Source organism: Neopelma chrysocephalum, unplaced genomic scaffold, assembly GCF_003984885.1.
Source record: "Neopelma chrysocephalum unplaced genomic scaffold, ASM398488v2 Primary Assembly neopelma1_77, whole genome shotgun sequence".
NCBI lineage: Eukaryota > Metazoa > Chordata > Aves > Passeriformes > Pipridae > Neopelma > Neopelma chrysocephalum.
In genome coordinates this window covers 8,944,902-8,963,067 of record NW_020897738.1, presented here as the reverse complement: position 1 = coordinate 8,963,067, position 18,166 = coordinate 8,944,902, and the positions used below count along the sequence as shown (strand labels likewise).

Below are 18,166 nucleotides of genomic sequence, written 5' to 3'. Positions count from 1 at the left end.
TGCTCTGATGTGTCTTTTCACCACACTGACTCTGCAGGCTTCAGAGGAGTTCTAGAGCCTCAGCTCCGGTTCCGAAGGCAGCTTTGGTGAGTCTGCAAACAGCCCCTGGTGCTGTGCAAGGTGCCAGAGGTGCCATGTTCACTTCCCCATCACAGCCCTGCTCACGGCTGTTCGTGTGAGGACTGATCTTGGGAGTTATATGTGAGAATTGTTCTGTAACCCCTCTGTCTTTCCCCTTTAGAAATTATACTGACAACTTTCCTTCAGGTGTTTTCCAGAACTCTGCCTGTTTTTTCAGTATATCTTGCTACTGACAATTTACTTTTCTCTTTGCGCTCAAACTCAGTCTGAACAAGTTCCAATTGTTCCAAAAAGTCTTTCTTCTATAGGATTTGTGAGCTTCCTGATGACAAACAACAGGTGATTGATCACGTTACTTCAACTCGTGTAAATCCAGGGTAGAGGTACGCAAAAAAGCTGGAAGGCCTCCTGAGACTCTTCCTGTGAAAGCACAGCATGTGATCTGGTAACTGTATGTGGATTTCTGGGAAGGCAATATGAAAACAGAGATAAGGATCAGGAAGGAACAATGCATTTGGCTAACATGGGCCATGAAACCCAGTTCCACCGGGGTGGTTGTTGGGAACTTTTGCCTGAAGTCCAGCAGTCCCTGGTTCAAGCTTTTCTCTTTTTGACTAAATCTTTGAATACCATGTGAATACTGAAAACTTCCTGTTACTTCCCCAGAGTTGCCTCTCATCTTCCTCTCAGCACACACACTCAGAGCCCATTTTTCCTGAAGTTCCTCCTCTTTCCATCTAATTAATTAGTGTGGTAGAGAGATGTGTGATCCTTCTGGCTTTTCATTGTGCTTATGTTTGTGCATGAAGGCTGAAAAGAGGAACCCTAAGGTATTCCATTCCTGATTTCCCTGAAAAGAGCAAGAAATACCTTAACAGGGTATTGCAGCATTTTCTCATCAAAAAGACAGTGTTAAAAAACCTTTCGTTTATCTTCCCAGTCTGTGAGTTTGTGTGCACTTAGCTACTGACTGAAATCCTGCTCCTCCCTTTCTCCTTCCCGTGCTGCTTGGACCGGGCTGACCTTTGGTCTCACTGAGTTCTCTTGCAGTGACACTGCTCTTCCTCAGGGGTTTACATTTTCCATGTTGGTACTTTTCTCCAGAGTCCCTTGTCTGCTATGACTGATTCAATGACTTCACTCCTTTGTTCTTACTTTTCCTTACCTTGCACACTTGGAGATTCCTACAGTCTCACAGTTTGGCTTTTGCTTTTTAATTTTTTTTCCTGTAAAGCTGAGCTAAGGACACAGTTGTGCTTCACAGAGCTGGGCCTGGGTACGGGCAGCTGAGCCCCGGGCCCTGGTTAAGCTGCTGGCTCTGGGGAGGACGTGTGGATAGTGCAGAGCAGCTCCTGCTGTGCCACTGCAGAGGTCTGTTATTCCACCTGCCGAGTTAAATGCTGACCTTAAACGCACAACCTAGAAATAAGAATGGAAAACTGTAGTCTTCTCTACCCACGATGTGTGTGTGCTTCAGCATGTCTGAAAATTCAGGATTTTTAGCAAAAAATAATGAACCAAAATCTGTAAGGGAATGCCAGGCAATTATTTTAAATTTGCTATTACTAAAAGACTTGAGATGCACCTTTTAGGGGGAGTTGTTTGTTTGTTTGTTTGTTTGTTTGTTTTTGTTGGGTTTTTTTATAACATCCAAGACTAAATGGCTTGTTGAGAAGATGTTTTTCTGCCTTAAAACTACAAATGCCAAAATGCTGAATATTTTGAATTTTGGCTTGAGACTTAACTGAGGATATCACAAGACAGCTGGAAGGTTTTTTAGTCAAGCCTTTCTCCTAGGTCACCTTTAATTTCAATAGCTAGTACTTAAAGGGAAATTTTGACTAAAAAAACCTTCCTATGTTCCTGGAAGTTATAAAACTCACAGATATTCTAACTTGTAGTTGAGACATCATAGACTCAAGACCTTGTAATGTATTCTGTGTTTTTGAAAAGCTTTTTGTTAGTTTTTGTACACGTGTACCTTTGCAGGCTTTCTGACTAGGTGTGCCACAGGTGTGGAGGGAACCCAAACTTGCAGGCCAGTTTGCACACTCAGAAGCACTTCAGTGGATGTTGTTGCTGTCACTAAAGCTCTGTGTTTGGATTCCATGTTTGCTCTCATGCAGCGTAAGTGCAGCTCCAAACAAAAGTGGGGATTAAGAAAAAAAACCTGGTCATTTCTTATTCTGTTGTAGCTAAACCTAATTTATAAACTTGGTTTTGAGGGTATGTTTAGTATTTTGGAAGAACTGTATTAAGCTGTTTTTACAGCTGATTTGTTGACATTTCTGTAAGTAAAATACGCTTGTTGCAGCATGGCAAAGGTCTGCATAATTCATGTGTGCTCAACTTAATCACTGGTTTTCTTCTTGTGACAATAAATGGCATTGTACCAAAAGCAATATATCCTGTGTGTAGTTGGTAGTGGAAATAATTATTACTGTGCAGCTTGTATTGTCATTGTGTTTGCAGCCTCTAGCATGGATGTGTGCATTGACAGCAGCTCCAGGCTATTAAAGATGTCTGGAGGGAAAAACAGGTCCTGGATAACACTTGTTTGCTTTCTGGAAGCTGCTGCTTTGAAGCAGAAAAGAGTCACACCTGATGCTGCTTTAAGCTTATTTTCTTGTGAGTCTTATCATCAGAATACATCCAGGTCTAGAGCGTTTCTCCGGATTTGCTCCTCCACATTTTTCCTCTTGAGAAAGGCCCAGGCTCAACACCAGCATCACTAGAGCCAAGGATTTTAAGAGAGCGGAAGGGCTTTTTTCTCTGCTTGATTTTGGGATTCTGCTAAGCTGTGCCTTAGAGCACAGCACTGTAAAACGACTTGTGGAATGCTGCAACTGGTTTTGCTCACCAACTACTTAATTCGAGACCAGATAAGACCTTGCAGGCAATTTGCAAAACTTGGGAACTCTCTAGTCCTAAGTTCTGTTCCCTCCTGCCCCCTAGTAGCAATTCTGCACTACTGGCTCTGCAAGTAAACGAGCCCTTGATGACTCCCTTCAGAGGGAAGCTTTGATTTTCATTTCTTAGTGCTCAAAAGGACAAGATATTAAGGCAGTTCTCTCCCATCACTTGCATTTGACTGCTAGTGTAGTAGTCATCATACTGAATTGTCACTGTACTCGTGCTGTAGAAATAACAGGGCTGAAGAACTTGCTCTTCTCAGTGTGTGTATTCCTCCTCACTTTCAAAGTCTATAGAAAAATACCTGCTTTAAGTTACAACTAAATAGCTTTCCTGCATTCTCTGTGCATATTTTTCTCTGCTGCCTACTACTCTTCTTAAATGTGACTTATTTTACTGCTAGTGGTGTTATAAAAACTGTAGTACTGCAGGTGTCATGTGGTAACTTGTAAATAAAATTACTGTAAACACACGGTCAAGTTCTTTGTGGTGCTGCTCTGTACATGTGTGACCCTTCCTCAGCTGTCGGTCCTCACTGTGCTTCCCGGAGGACTCGTGCACAGCACTTGATTATAAAGCCCATGCCTTTTAAAAGGAGCCTTTTGCTGACCAGCCTCTGCAGCAATCTGGTCCTACTAACAAGTTCCAGCAACTCCAGCATTGACAGCATCCTAGGCAGGAACTTCACCATGTCATTTGCTAACTGACAGCAAAGTAGCCCTTCTGTCAGACTGATTGTCAGTGGAGCAGTAATAGAGTTTTATGTAAATACCTCTAACCATTTGTATAGCAAGCACAGAACCCAAGATTACTTATGGTTGGAAGCTGGTGAGGAAGCTCTTGCTGGGGTGGGGTTTTGTCCTTGGAGCCTGTTGGCACTAGCAAAGGACTGACTGTTTCCTATCCAAGTGAGAGGGTGGTGGAAAAGAGTGGAAGAGGTCTGACCTGTGCAGAGAACACCAAGTGCAGTGTTTTAGTTTAGAAAATAGACAGGCTGCTCTGCTGTGCTCTCTCTGGGGTTGTCAGTCAGCAGTCGCTGGTGTGGGGCAGAGGGATGGCAGGACTGCAGGGATTGGGGAGGACATGCTCAGGAGCTCCCTCCCTCTCCAAGAAATCAGTCCTGAGGAGATGCAATGAGCAGCCAGGTGTGAAGCTCTTTAGAACAATTTGTAATGTGTAATGGAGAGCCTGTCACTGGGTGGTGCAGCAGTAGATTTAAGGGGTTTCATGCCTTTTCCTTGGGGGGTGAATAGCCAGTCCTATGGAATACTTTAAGGAAATACTCAAATGGCTAAATTTTCTGCAGTGCAGGAGAGAGAAGCAACTTGTCATTCCCAGCTGCCTGAGGCTCCAGTCAGCTTCTTGTGTATGCATGTAAAAACCACTTCCTACTCCACACCATGGCAACAGGCTCTTTCTGAGAAGCTGCCTGAGCATGGGCGGGTGGGTTGGAGAAGCTGAGGGATCTGCTGTGGGAAGCACAGGCCCTTAGCACTGTTCCTCCAGTCGGGGTGCCTCTTCCATGTGGAATCAGCCTCTTCCATGGCCCTCTGGCTTCATCCCCTTGTTTTTCCTGTTGGTGCAGACCAAATTATGATGCTTGTTAATGCCTTGCTGTGACTGATGAGATTTTTGTCCTTCTTCCACTCTTTAAGTTCATTTGGAAGCAGAGTTCACTGCAACTTTGTAATTCTTCACCTATTTCTTCCCTTTAAATCTCTTTCCCTGCAACTGTTACGTACAGTCCCTGGGAGCCTGAGTCTTTCAAAGGTATTAAAGTGAATTAAGAGGCAAATAGCACATGGAAACATTTATCTGGAGACAGTTGCACTTGATATGGATCAGACGGTTTCTCAAAGCACTTTGTGCTTTGAGGAGCTTGTGGCCTTTTACCATACGGGCTAATAAAGTTTATTTACAGCAAGCATATTAAACTAAACATTTAGCTCAAAGAATAAATATACTCCAAACAAATACAACCCTTTCAGAATAAAATGTCATGTCCATGATAGCTTTTGAATTAAATCTGACAAAAAAAAAGGAACTAGAAAACAGAAATGTCTCCAGATCAATGCACTTGAATGAATGAAATCCTTGCGTGCAACAGGGATTGTCTGAAGGTGTTGATTTAACCCAGGCAGGTTTGTTGGGTATTGAGGTGGGCAGCAACAATGAAGCCTGTGGCATTTCTTGTATAAACATTTCTATCTGCAAATTGCCACACTCCTCCTCAAACAAAGATAGCAATTAATTAACCAGGAGAGTCCATTTCAGCTCTTAAGGTGCTCATTCAGGATTCTCAAGAATTGTCTTGGCATTCACTTGCTCTGAGAATGGATTCACAGAGACATTTTTATGTTAAATTACCGAAATTTTGCATGTGTATATTTTATTTTTACTTGAATGTATGAATCACTTGAACATCTAGTAGTTTTCACTGAAAAAGAGGTGTGATTGCATTTCAGTGATCCTGCCTTGGTACTCCTTGCTAACTGTACTTGATTTTGGAGCAGAAGGAGTGAAGCCTTCCATGCCTGTGAATAAAATAATCTTCAGGTAAACTAGTAAAAATTACGCTCTTTGTGTGGCCTGTTCAAGGATAATAAATACATCCATATACCCTTTGCACCTACTTGGGCAGTGAAGAGCTAGCTAATATCTAAAAAGCTTGAGGGAAATAGATAGTGTAAACCCAGCTCATGCTCTCCTATGAGCACAATTCCCATACCCTGCTGCTGTACCCTGACTACACCATGGGCTGTCAGCTTCCAGGGCTTGGGGTTTAGCAGATGTTACAACACTACTCGGTGGTTCTTCCAATGCTATGTTGGTTTTCTTACACCAGCCCAAGTCAGAGATTTAGACATGAAATTTTTCCTTGGATCACTTTTGTTTTCATCCCTTCAGTTGTCTGTAGGCTATACAGGGCACTACCCCCACATCCTTTTTTCTGTTTTGACTGGAAGATATTGGGAGCAAAGAATGTGACTCCCGTTTGCACAGATCCTTCAGCTGCTGCAGAGATGCAAACGCTGAACCCCTCCTTGCTCTACAGGCTGCCCTTCCTGGCACCACCAGACCTCTGTGCTTCCAAGCTCTCCTGCCTGGCCCGGTAACTGCAGCGCTGTCGGGATGATCACGGGCTGTACCCATGCCATCTGCTGGGGGAAAGCTGCCGTGAATAGCATTCATGCAAATAAAAACCTTGCCGATGACAGTCAAACACCCAAATTTATAATAATTCCTCTAGTGTTCTGAAAAATATAAGTCTTCTAGAATTATAGCTCCAGTGCTTGTCAAAGGCTAACCTAGCAACAGGTTAGAGCATGAACGTACCTCTGAAACTGTAAGGGAATGATTTATATTTTTATGTGGTAGGTTTTGGGGTTCTTTTGTTTTGTGTTTGGTTATTTGTTTTGTTGGTTTTTTTTAAGCAGTCTGATTCTCACAGTGGGTGTGCCCTATGACTGGTCAAGGTAGTAGAAATGAGGATTAAAAGAAAATTTTGTTGCGTATGACTGATTTGATAATTCTTCCCTTTTTTCCCCAATTTCTGGTGTGGGTCCAGGCAATTCCATCCACTTACAAATAAAGCACACCACCATGAAAGGAATGAAGCACAGCAGCGTTGGGAAATTTCTTAATATGAATATTAATTATGATTATTATGCTAGTTAGGCTTGTCAAACTTTGTACAATCTGTTCTTCACGTGTCCACACCCATCCACCCGCTTCACACATCCTGGCAGAAGTATCAAAAGACCAATTCAAGATAAAGAACTAAGAGAACACCATTATAGCTTGTAACATGAAAAATTACCTTTACTAGACTGTTGCTGTGTTTTATGCCCCCTGCTTGGATGTGACACTTGTTTTGCTCTTGTAACAAATCCCAGGGATTGCAGAATCTCGTTTATAGCAGCAGCAAAGTGTCTTGCAGTAAGTTTCTGGATACTGATGCTCAGGGGATTTTGCTGGTTCTGACAACTTTACTGAAGGTTTCCATGCCCTGCTTCCCACCCTTCTCACAGGTACACTGTCTGCTCTGCAATTCTTTGACCTCACAAAAGGACAAGTATCAGTTACGTTGCCTTGTGCTTGTTGTGCTCCTGCCAGAGCAACTGGTTTGGTTGTGTCCTGTGCCCCCCTGAGCTTTGCAGAGGCCTCAGGTGACTTTTTTTTAGAACTTAAATGTTTGAGATACCCCAGAAATGAGGCACTGGAATGTAGATATTTCTAGCTGAACAGGGTCTTGACAAGGATCCCAGGGAGTACAAAACAAAAACCCAGGACACAAAATGGGTTTCAGAAAAGCAAAGGACAAGAGCATCTGTGACAGTTGCTTTGCATGGCATGCCAGCATTAGCAGAACTTTTTTGCACTATACTGATGCAGAAAAGGATTGCGAAGACCGTGACCCCAGCTAGGGTGGATATGATCCACCTGAGTGCCGGCCTCTCCAGAACTCACATACTGGTTGACATGGCATTGCAATATTTGCATTTCACCCCTCTGTTACCTTCTATCCTGTGCACTACAGGAGCATTGCATTACCTGCACTGGGAAGCAGCAGCATTGCCTCTGTCTTTATTTTAAGTAATTGTTATTACACCTGTGACACATGCCTGGGAACTTTTATGCATAGTGCTGGATGCTGCTGTCTCGAGCAGATGTCAGAGGGTCTTTTATAGCTTCCTCCCACCCTTGTGCCAGGCATTTAAAACACTAACCATGCCTGGCTGCAACAGCACAGCCATTCCTCCTTCTGTGCTCTTCCCTGTGCTGCCTTCCTGGGCTACAAAAACTGCCTAGGCTCAGAAAACATTGTGACAGACATATGAGTACCAGAGCAGGGCAGAGTGAGCCTTCAGCAGCTGTGTGGCACAGCACAGAGCCCCTGGGTCTGCACTGTGTGCATGGTGCCTCCTGACCAAGTGGCACACTTAATGCACATAGTTTTTCTTGGTACAAAATCTAGCAAGGAGTTCTTCACAGCTCTGAGCAGATTTGCTTTATGAAATGCATATGATGTACAGTAGAAGACTGAGACTCTGACACTATTAACTCGTTCTGTGCCCGTCTTGCAAACCTGCACTTTTTTTCAGATTTCTGAGCACATCTGCAGGGGATGTAAAATATTCTAGATATGGAATGTGCTTCAGCTTGGCACTGACATTACAGAGTGAAGATGCTTTGTCACTCACCCTTGGATATCATGGATGCTGTGTATGACATAGCAAGAGAGGCTGTTCTTACCAGGCATATTTTTTTTTTTGCTGAGGCCTGTGACTCCTTGGAAACAGGCACTTTCTTTGCGTCCACATCATAGGGATCAGGGGATATGTCTTTTATATTAAGACTTCCAAAATACATGTGCAGCTAGCCTTATCCTGCCTCATAACCAGTAACCAACCCTGTACCAGTTTCTGGAAACATAATTTGTATTCTCTTTTCTCTGCAATCTTGCATCTCTGGAGTATTTTTAGAGAGATGAATGCAGTTTCTACTGTGCCTGTTAGAAGCTCTATCCAGCAACACACAAGCTGATACCCAACAGAACAGAACATCCAGCATGCCCTGGTAGCTCACTGCCTTCCTGCTGCCAGCACTGAGGGTGCTAAAAGTGAACTATTTACCTTTATTGCAGCTTGAAGAAAATATATAGTTATGCTATACACCAAAATATGAAGGAAGTTCACACACAGTTATTTATCAATATTTATATGAGGCTGATGATAAGAAGTCAACCTTACAAAAGAATCCGTACAGTTTCGGCCACAAGATGGAGCCAGTACAGTTCCAGGCACTCCTTCCCAGTTACAGAAAATGTTACAGGCTGTATTGTCTCCAAATCCTTCAGCAGCTTTAAGAGAATTGTTCACTTCTCAGTTACTGAGATGGAGAAAATAAAAATCCACTGGAGAAACAAAAATCAGAAATATCTAGTATTTAAGGTATAGAATTGATATATAACTCATTCCAATCCACAAATGAAACGTACAGGTAATCTGATCAAGAAAAATAAACATCACTAATGCTTCTTTCTTGACTCTAAGTAAAACTAGTCTTTAGACCTAGTTGCATTCTCCAGGGGTTTATGGAATTAACTGACTGTCCTAGTTACAGGGGCTGGGACCAGTTTATTACTACGTGGGTATAACCAGGACTGTGGATCCTACCCCCTCTCTGTCATTTCTGCTGGGCTGTCAATAATGGCTCATTTGCAGCAGCTGCCCAGAGCACACCCATGACTCAGCTGCGATAACTCCCCTCTGGGGAGGCACTAGCACCTTCACCGCCCAGCCTGAGGGGCCATCTCTGCCAATGGGCCATACCGGACTGGCAGAATAGGCACTGCAACACCCACACCATCAAAGACTCCGAAAATATCCCAGGACTCACAGAGTTAAACTCCCTGCCCTGGGGGAGGTACTGGACATTCCCACCTGAACCTGAGCACATATAATCTTGGGGGTTGGGGACTTCTGGTACCACTCGTTGGATCGAGAGGAGGACCAGAACTCCAACACGACTGCCACCCTGGACAGGATCATTCTCTCAACAGGACTGCCACCGTCATCTGGACCAACAGGTTTTCTTTTCATTTTACTTTGCACCCAGGGGAGCCACGTGGTGCTCAGCACAGGGGCTAATGAACACTGTTCTGTTCTTGTCCTAGAGAGCTCGGTTATACATCTGCTTTTGTGGGTTAAAACCAGTTTTTCTCTGTATTGTTTCATCTATTGTAATTAATTTTTTTAGTAAATTGTGACTCTGACTTACAGTCTCTCTAGAGTGGGGTTCATTTCTCCCACCGGTTTACTTTTAAGCCAGCACACTGACTTTAGAAAAAGAAAGTAGGAAAGACTAAGGCGAGAGAAAAATTAAAGGGTGGCAATTAAGGCCTTTGAGTTAATTAATCTTACAGAATCAAATGTGTCAATACAAGCAGTAAACCAGCAGAGGCAGCTCTAGCAGCTACCACAGTGAACTTATAAGAGTGAAAATCCCAGCGAACAGGACAGGAAGACAGGAATGCTCTGTACATTCTCCTTTCAGCAATCTTTTTAGACACTTTTTAGATATGTTATTAAAAAGAAATTCATCAGTTAGGCCTGCCTGCTGTGTCAAGTTACAGTGTACAACCCTGTGCTCTGATAGTCACAGAGCATCTATGTTTTTTTCTTGTTATTACTGTTCTTCAGTCTCCTCACTTAGCTTCGAAGTTGCACTAGACTCATACCAATTACAATAAAAGCTTTTATTTTTGTCCTTCTCAGAAAATTTCCATGGCCAACATTACTTTTTACTTTGTGTATTCATCTCAACGTTGCAAAAAGAATCAGCTCTTTAAATCTGTCTTCATATAATTCCAGAGAATAGTGTGATGCCCTGTAAACAATAGCCTGACTCCCACAGGAAGTCAATCCTCCTAATCAAAATGTGTTTTTTCCTGGAGTATTGCTTTACTAAGGAAGCCTCTGAAAATGAAATGAAATTCGTCTTCTGTGAAAAACTCCAGGGGAACTGCTAGTCATTCTTGAAAAGAGGTGCCTCCTGAGTGTGGCCAAGGTTTTAATTTGTATAGTTATGTCTGGCCTGATTCAGGAGAAAACACTAACAAGCTGAAAATGTTTTTACCATCAGTTAGCTAACTTTGGGTTTGCTTTCTCCTCTCAATAAGATCCTCAGTAGCAGAACTCTTCATTGAAGTGAACAGGCAGGTCATATTGCCACTCCTTTTGACTTAAAAATGGATATGTTTGTACAGCTTATGATCTGCACAATGGTACTGCTTGTAGAAAAGACCAAAGTTAAACATCTGCAGCACTCATTTTATCTTTCCTATATTGTTTATTTAAACAGCTAACTATATTAGAATAGTTGCTGTGAGGCTGATGGATTAATAACAGATTAATGGTAACAGATACATTTTCTTAGCATTATGTAAGCTATCATTGTCTAAAAACATCTCTAAGATGGGATGTTTAGGGTGGGCTAACATTTTTATTAGACCAATTACCATGTAATCTCTTCCCAAAAGTCCATTTTGCTTATATTTTCTTATACATCAGTGATTTTCAAATCTAATTTCATTTAAGCAATTTGCTTAATTTTCATTTAGGCAATTAGAGAAACATTACTATGTGCTCCTAATAAGTTATTGAATGTGGTGTTACACCTTAAGAACAACTCAGTGTCACTAATGTATCTGGAATGCTATTGGTAACCCAGGGAAGGTAATACACTCATCGAGATTTTGTTTCCTTCTCTATAAGGCTTCTCTGGGCTTTAAACTTTGCAAAAATCTCCTTGCTTAGAAAGAAAGGTGGGAATAGGCAGGTATTCCTGGTTTTGAAGTGGGAACAGCAATTCTGAAACGCCTTTGGGGATCCCAATGAAAAATCAGTTGAACTTCTGGCAATTAAGTGAACAAATAGATATGATAATGTGACTGTCTAAATAGGAAAAGGACAGTCCATGATAGGGACAAAAATGGCTGCTGGAATCCACAGCTCAAGAAACTATTTGATAACTTGGAGAAGGTTCTGAGAAGAGATACAGAAACAACTTAGAAAATGAAAAATGTGCTTTATAAAATGCTATTACTCAAAAGGATGACTTGCTCTTATGTCTACAGTGAGTCCTGTTGTCTCCTCTGTCTTACAGAGATGAAGAAAAAAACAGCTGAAAGATAAAACTAAATACATTCAAGGGACAAATATGTATACATTTGTCAATGAGAGTAATTAAGGATTGGAAGTAGGAATTAACAATTTGTAGAGACAGGATGTTCTAGGATGTTTCCCTAAGGGATGTTGTGGTTTAAATGACCAGTAATATCACCAGTCACATGGCTTCTGTCTCGCAGTGAGTGGTACCACATGATTACAGTAATCCCCTGGCTCTATTTATCTGTGAAACGACAGAATATGCTTGTGCTGGATGCCCTAATCTGGACAGGATAGAAAACGAAGATGGAAATATGTCTAGGTTTTAAGATGAGAAACACATCTCAGAGAGGAAAGAAAAAAAGGAAACTGAACAATCCTAAACCAGAAAAAGCTTGAATCCCTGCCTCTAGCCAACTGTTTTGCATATATAGGCAAGCACATGCAGAATGTGATTTTACAAAACATGTATAAACAGAAAATTAATCTCTGCTCTTCTACAGCTCACAAAACACAGGTTTAACTTCTCAGAGAAGCAACAGCTGGCCAACAATCAGCCAAGAAGTTGGTAGCTGCATGAAATAGATGACAATCCTACATAAAGGTGGATTTTTTAATATGTGTATGTACATTGAAAAGCTTATGTAGTTCTCTTTATTCTACATTTTCCTTTTGCCTCAGAGAAACATGTCTTCTGCTTTCTTTACTGCTAAATGCAGACAATCCCTGCCAGCATCAGCTTTTGTGCTTTAAATGCTAGGGTCCTCATCCAGTGCAATTAGTTTGTACGTGTTTGTTGTGCTGGTTTATTGTGTTGCCGCTCTTGTTTGCATACTAAATATTCCACTGCACCCTGCAATTTCCTTACCAGGAGTGAAGAGCTGGAAAACTGATGATGCCATTTCCAGTCTCCTGGTAAAGTGCAGTGTGATTCTTGTGTACAGCCTCAGTGAAGGCACAACCCCCAGCCCTCTGCATTCAGAATCACCCAGCCACTCTCAGGGGTTCAGAATACTTCTGTCTTTTCAGTCTCTGGATACGATCTAGACATTGCCCTTTGCAAAGCAGCTTGGGACATCTTAAAATAACTACTGCCTCTTTTTCAGAGATGAGGGGGAGGTTACAGAACTACTGGGGTAGGGCTCTTGTTCACTGACAGATTGTGTCCAGTTCAGTCATTTACACCAATGCATTTTCATCATCAGAAATTAGGTCCAAATAGTGACTTCTGAAACAGGTCACAGACAAATGTAAAGCCTGCCTACTGTTTCCTGTTTTCCATCTCTATTATGCTTTCACATTGTTAACTATTAGAACAAGTCTGTATTTGATACATAAAATGCTTATGCTCATTTCCCATACACAGATATTTGAGGTAGATTGCACACAGACAGTAAGATTTGCAATTCTAGAATTAGGACTGAGAGATATAATGTGCACCTTAAACCACTGCCTAGATTTACAGTTTTAATTAAAATAGAGAGACCTTTTCATACATATTTTTGGTACTGCTTTTTGGTCCTGAATCTTTTTTTGTAACGGTCTAAAGCATATTAGAATGAGTCAAAACACTCGTGTTTGGACTTCACCCACTTTTAGGACTTTGCTTTGCTTTATCTCACCTTTTGGTCCTGACCTGTGAATCCTCCAGTTCCAGAAGTTGTAATTGATTGACGGTGCCAGATACAAACACAAATGGAACCTTTATAAATTCTCCCATTAGAAGAACATGTAAGTTTGAGAGAGAGAGGGATACACACATGTATCTACAATTGTCTGTTCTGCTCTTGAGACTTTCAGCAAAGCCAACAACAGCCAGCAGGAAAACAGTAACAAACAGTTGCAGGGCTTCCCCACTTCCCCAGTCCAGTGAGTAGCTCACAGTTCCTGCAGCTGCCTCTGCTTTTGAGGACAGACACAACTTCACCTCTCCACAGCTTGGTTAGTACAAAAACCAATTTTCAACAACAAAAATGGCTGTCACTTGTTCTTATGATCACCATTTTCATTACTGTGCTTATATAAAGATGACTCTTTTTGTTGGCCTTATATTTTTGTTTAAAAACCAAAAGAAATATATAACAAAACTCAACTCTTACTGTTAGCCTGAAGACAAAGGTCTAGATTTCTAGTGAAAGTTGATATTTAAGTATTAAAAAACAAATTCAGGAGAAAAAAAATAAATAAAATTTAACCTAGCTACTAAGGCATGCTGAAGCTTGAAGGGTTTGTATGCTGGCTAATTCCCTGGTGAGCTTCTCTGCTTTAGGCAGGACAGTTGTACATCTGTCAGTCTGAACATTAGAAAAGTTTAATTAACATCTGGGTTTGCTATTTCAAAAGCCACACGAGATAAAGTAGATCTTCTACAGTGATGGTGGGCATGAACAGAGCAATGCAGATTTTGCAGATGACAAATTGCCCTCCGGTGGGGTGTATTTCAGCCATCTGATTAGAGAGAATATATATTCTTCTGAATTAGGTATCTAGAACTGGCTGAGACTGACTTTTTTCCACATCACACCCATTTATATGTATATGAGCAGATGTCTACATCATATAAAAAGCATGATACAGATTTGTTTGATTCATAGCCCCCGAATAAATTCTTCTGCCTATTCTCCACTTGAGGATAGCTTGAGACATCAAAGTATTTCAGGACAGCTGATCATATTGCTTGATATTCCCTGATACACTGAAGATGCAGTTCCACTGCATCTTTTCTGGGTTTGCAGGTTTTACATTGGCATATGTAGGACAATTTAATAGTCACTTCTACTGATTTCAAAAAACATCCCAAATGAAAAGATACTAAACTATTTGCTCACCTGAAATACCTCCCTACACATGCAGTTCCAGACATGTAACTAAAATACACTGTGACAAATATAATTTATGACCTAAAAAAAAGCTGGCTTACAATTAATGCATAATGTAATATCTTTGTATTATATAATCAGAAGTTTGATATTAATTTTGTCAGTTATTTCTACATTATACTCTCTAGGCCAGCTGCGGCCATATCAGAGAAATAAATGCGTATTTCTTTTCCTTGGAGAACACAATATTACAAACCTAAGTAACTCTGAAAAGAAGATTAGACTTTTTGTTTTTCATTACTAAGCTCACATGCATGGCAAACATGTAGGAAAGAAGTTAAATCAGTGTAAAAAAAAAAAGTTTTTTTTCTTTCAGCTAAAACAAGAGAAACCAGAATTTGACATTCTAAGACCAAGCAATTTTTTAAAAATTTGGTTAAAGTCTCCAAGCTTTTGAGGCTTAACATACTCTGAAGAAGCAAAGGAAGGAATGATCCAGACATTGCTTCTCAGTTTAGATGCCTCTAATGGTCTTTCCTGCCTCTACCTGTCACATTTTCAGTTTGTCTTGTTTTCAGAATGGCTTTTTATGGTTTTGGATAGATTCACTACTGATTCTATTTCTATTGTGCTAAACCACACAGACAATGACTGCATTCCATCTCTCCAGTTCTCATAACCCAGTGAATTCCACAACTACAGACCATTACCATAACCTCAACTAGAATCCTAACAGGAAACAGCAACACCACTCCCTCCCATTACAGAATTATATTTAAAGAGATGTTTCACAATCCAGAACTCACAACAAAAACATAGGTGAGAGTTGTCCCTGTCAAAATCAGTCACATTCAAATGGTGTGCATTATGTTACTGATGATAATAGGAATGGGACATAATTAGGACATTACACATGATTTAATAGTAGTACTGTGCCATTTGCTTTGCTAAGCAAATCAGAGCTCCGCTGTGAAAGGCAGATTTCACCCTAAGAGTTTATAACCTAAACAGTATAGAAATTGAGATGCAAGCATTTTTCTTCCATGCTTTTTAAGTTATTTCACTGTCTCAGCCACTGACTACATGCAGTGCTTTCAAGTACCTCATGCTGTATCAGAGGTTCATTCGTACCAGCAACCTTAACCTGCTACTGAACGCACTGAATAGATCCTCGACATGTCTTGATCTTCAAAAAAAATAAAAAAAAAGAAGAGAAAAGGATGGTAGTCTAACAGTGCAGCTTGTGTATTTGTTACTAGGGAAACAAACAGCAAAGAGAAAGAAACCCTCAGTGTCCTTGTCATTTGGATCTTCCAGTGGAGAAGCGGAGCTTGTGTTAAAACAATGGAAACACTGTTCAGCTTTCAGGATCCTTTGCTGTCCTTCCTGAATGACAGACACTTCTTTCTCCTCCTTGTCCATCTTGTCATCTCTGAAAAAGAGAGTCACTTCTACATTCCACATTGGACTGCTGGTTATTTTTTTACTCCTCATGTAGACTTTAATTCCTGATCCTGTGTAACCTGTCAGATCCTAACACATAAACCATGTCTCTTGAGGTAAACAGAAGAGAGAAACTTGATGTTGCGTTTGTATCTGTAGAAAAGCACGTACAGCAACACAAGTAATTCCAAGTTTGTGCTTCTTTGAGTCCTTACTGAATGAGAGCACCATCAGGACTCCAGAGAGTGTGAGAGGTACGGCAGCATTCACTGCAGTCCAGCATCAGGCCCCTGTGCAGCTGTGATCTGTGGAGAGGCCCGTGCACGGGTAACATCATTGGCTTTGAGGGTCAGGGGCTGTGCATTGTGGTGGGAGCTTTGCCACCAGCTTCAGTGAAGCAGTGAGATGTCAGGCCATGTAAGCCATGACTGACACCTCCCTGGTTTCAGCCAGTTGTGAGGTGTCAGTCATGACACCTGCATTGACACCTCACTTACCTGGGTTGGGAGGACAACAGACACATCAGTGTTGTCTTTATCATGACTTTCTGCTCATTGCTCAATATTCCTGGTTCCTAATTCTCAAAAAGATGATAAAGGTAGGAACTGTTGCAAATATACTGGGGAATGATACTTAGAGCCTGTCAAGTACATTATAAGTATTAACTGTTACCAAAAGGTCAAAGCAAATAGTCCTAATGCAACACAGAGAAGAGTTTCTATAGGCAGTTGCATAAATGGGGTAAAGGATCAGCCGTGCCAGATGACAACAGCCATCCATCTAGTCAGGTATCTTTTGACTAGGTAAAGAAGAATGGACTAAAAAGTCCATCTTGTAAGTCCATTTTGTAACAGGCCCCTCAAAATGAAGTAAAAGAAACAGCTTGTTAAAAATTTGTAAAACTCTTTATCGGATATTTATAACTTTGAACTGGCTGGAGCCATTTTTTAGGAAGCATCTCAAGATTTATCTACTCTCTGCACTGTCTCAGATTTAATGGAACTTGTCTACTAAACCACGCTACATGCCTGCGTTTTTCTCTGTTCCAGTTATTATCTTGTTGTATGTCTTTACCATACACCTCATCTAACTCATCTGTGGGAACTGGATTTGGAAGCTGGATTTGGTGCACTCTGAGGTGTAGCTAAGTAAATCAAAAGGATTATCACCTTTCCCCTTTTTTTACAAAACTGCAGCACTAGAGCTGGAGAAATTATGGGAAAATTGCAATAAAAGCCCTACTGGAAATACTCTCACAGATGTTTGTTTCCTGATGTTTTGCCAAAATATATTTCTTTTTTATTGTGCAAGTGTGATTTTTTTGTATTGTTCTTCATGACTGGCCATTAATTTGCCATTAATAAGAAAGAAGGATATGACAGAAAATATATAAGCATGTGAATTATATTAAAAAATGGATAGGCAGCATAAAATCAACTAGCACAAGGTTTATTGATTATAGCCACTATCTGAATTGTTAATATTTTGCCAAGTACCAAAGCCCTGTGAGTAAAAAAAAACCAACCACTTGATAAAGATTTGAAAAAAAAGAAAAAGATGTCAGGATTGACTAGAAAAGGAAGCAGAGCCCTGCCTGGGGGTACAGGGTAAATGACAATTTTCATCAGAGGCTCTGACAGTTTGTGTCCCTGCACTCTGTCCATGGAAATAGAAGGGTACAGCCAAAATAAACCAGGGGCTGGCTTTTATTGACTTTTTAAAGGAAAACTCGATCATTACCAACAAACTTGATATGCTTCGGAAACCAGTTGCGTGTGAGTTGTGTTTTGGTCCCCTTAACATTCAAAATTGTTACAAGCAACAAGCTCTTCCCAAACTGGAATCAAGCGCTTTGACCAATCCTAATCTTTCAGCCTCCAACTGTGCTTTTTTTCTTAATGTTTTTCCTAGAGCACTCAAGTTTAACCAGACCAGTGTCACCTCTCAGGGTTTTACCTACTTCGAGCAGAAACGCGGAGGGGAAATACTTTCTGATGTCCGTCATGACTTAGGTGGACTGACACCTCACTACGCGTGTTGGGACGACAAACAAACTCTGAGCAATCCGACTTACAGTGCCTTCACCAGGAGGCCGCTCTGAGAACACCGGGCGATGAAACCCAGGCTTCGGCGGGGGAGGGTGGGTTTACCTCGTTCTATTCCCCGATTCCGCGGGTTCTCCCCCGGCTCTGCCCTGAGGGCCGGGGCCGCCTCGGCCCTGAGGGAGCGCGCGACGCG

General features: G+C 41.3%; 1 long non-coding RNA gene across 1 annotated transcript; it reads right to left on the bottom strand.

The window, feature by feature from the left end:
- Positions 1-15,706: 15,706 nt before the first annotated feature.
- Positions 15,707-18,136, bottom strand: LOC113970403. The gene is made up of 2 exons (XR_003535165.1): positions 18,003-18,136; positions 15,707-15,917 (listed from the first exon to the last, which is right to left on the bottom strand). It is a non-coding gene; the product is annotated as an uncharacterized LOC113970403 (long non-coding RNA).
- Positions 18,137-18,166: the final 30 nt, after the last annotated feature.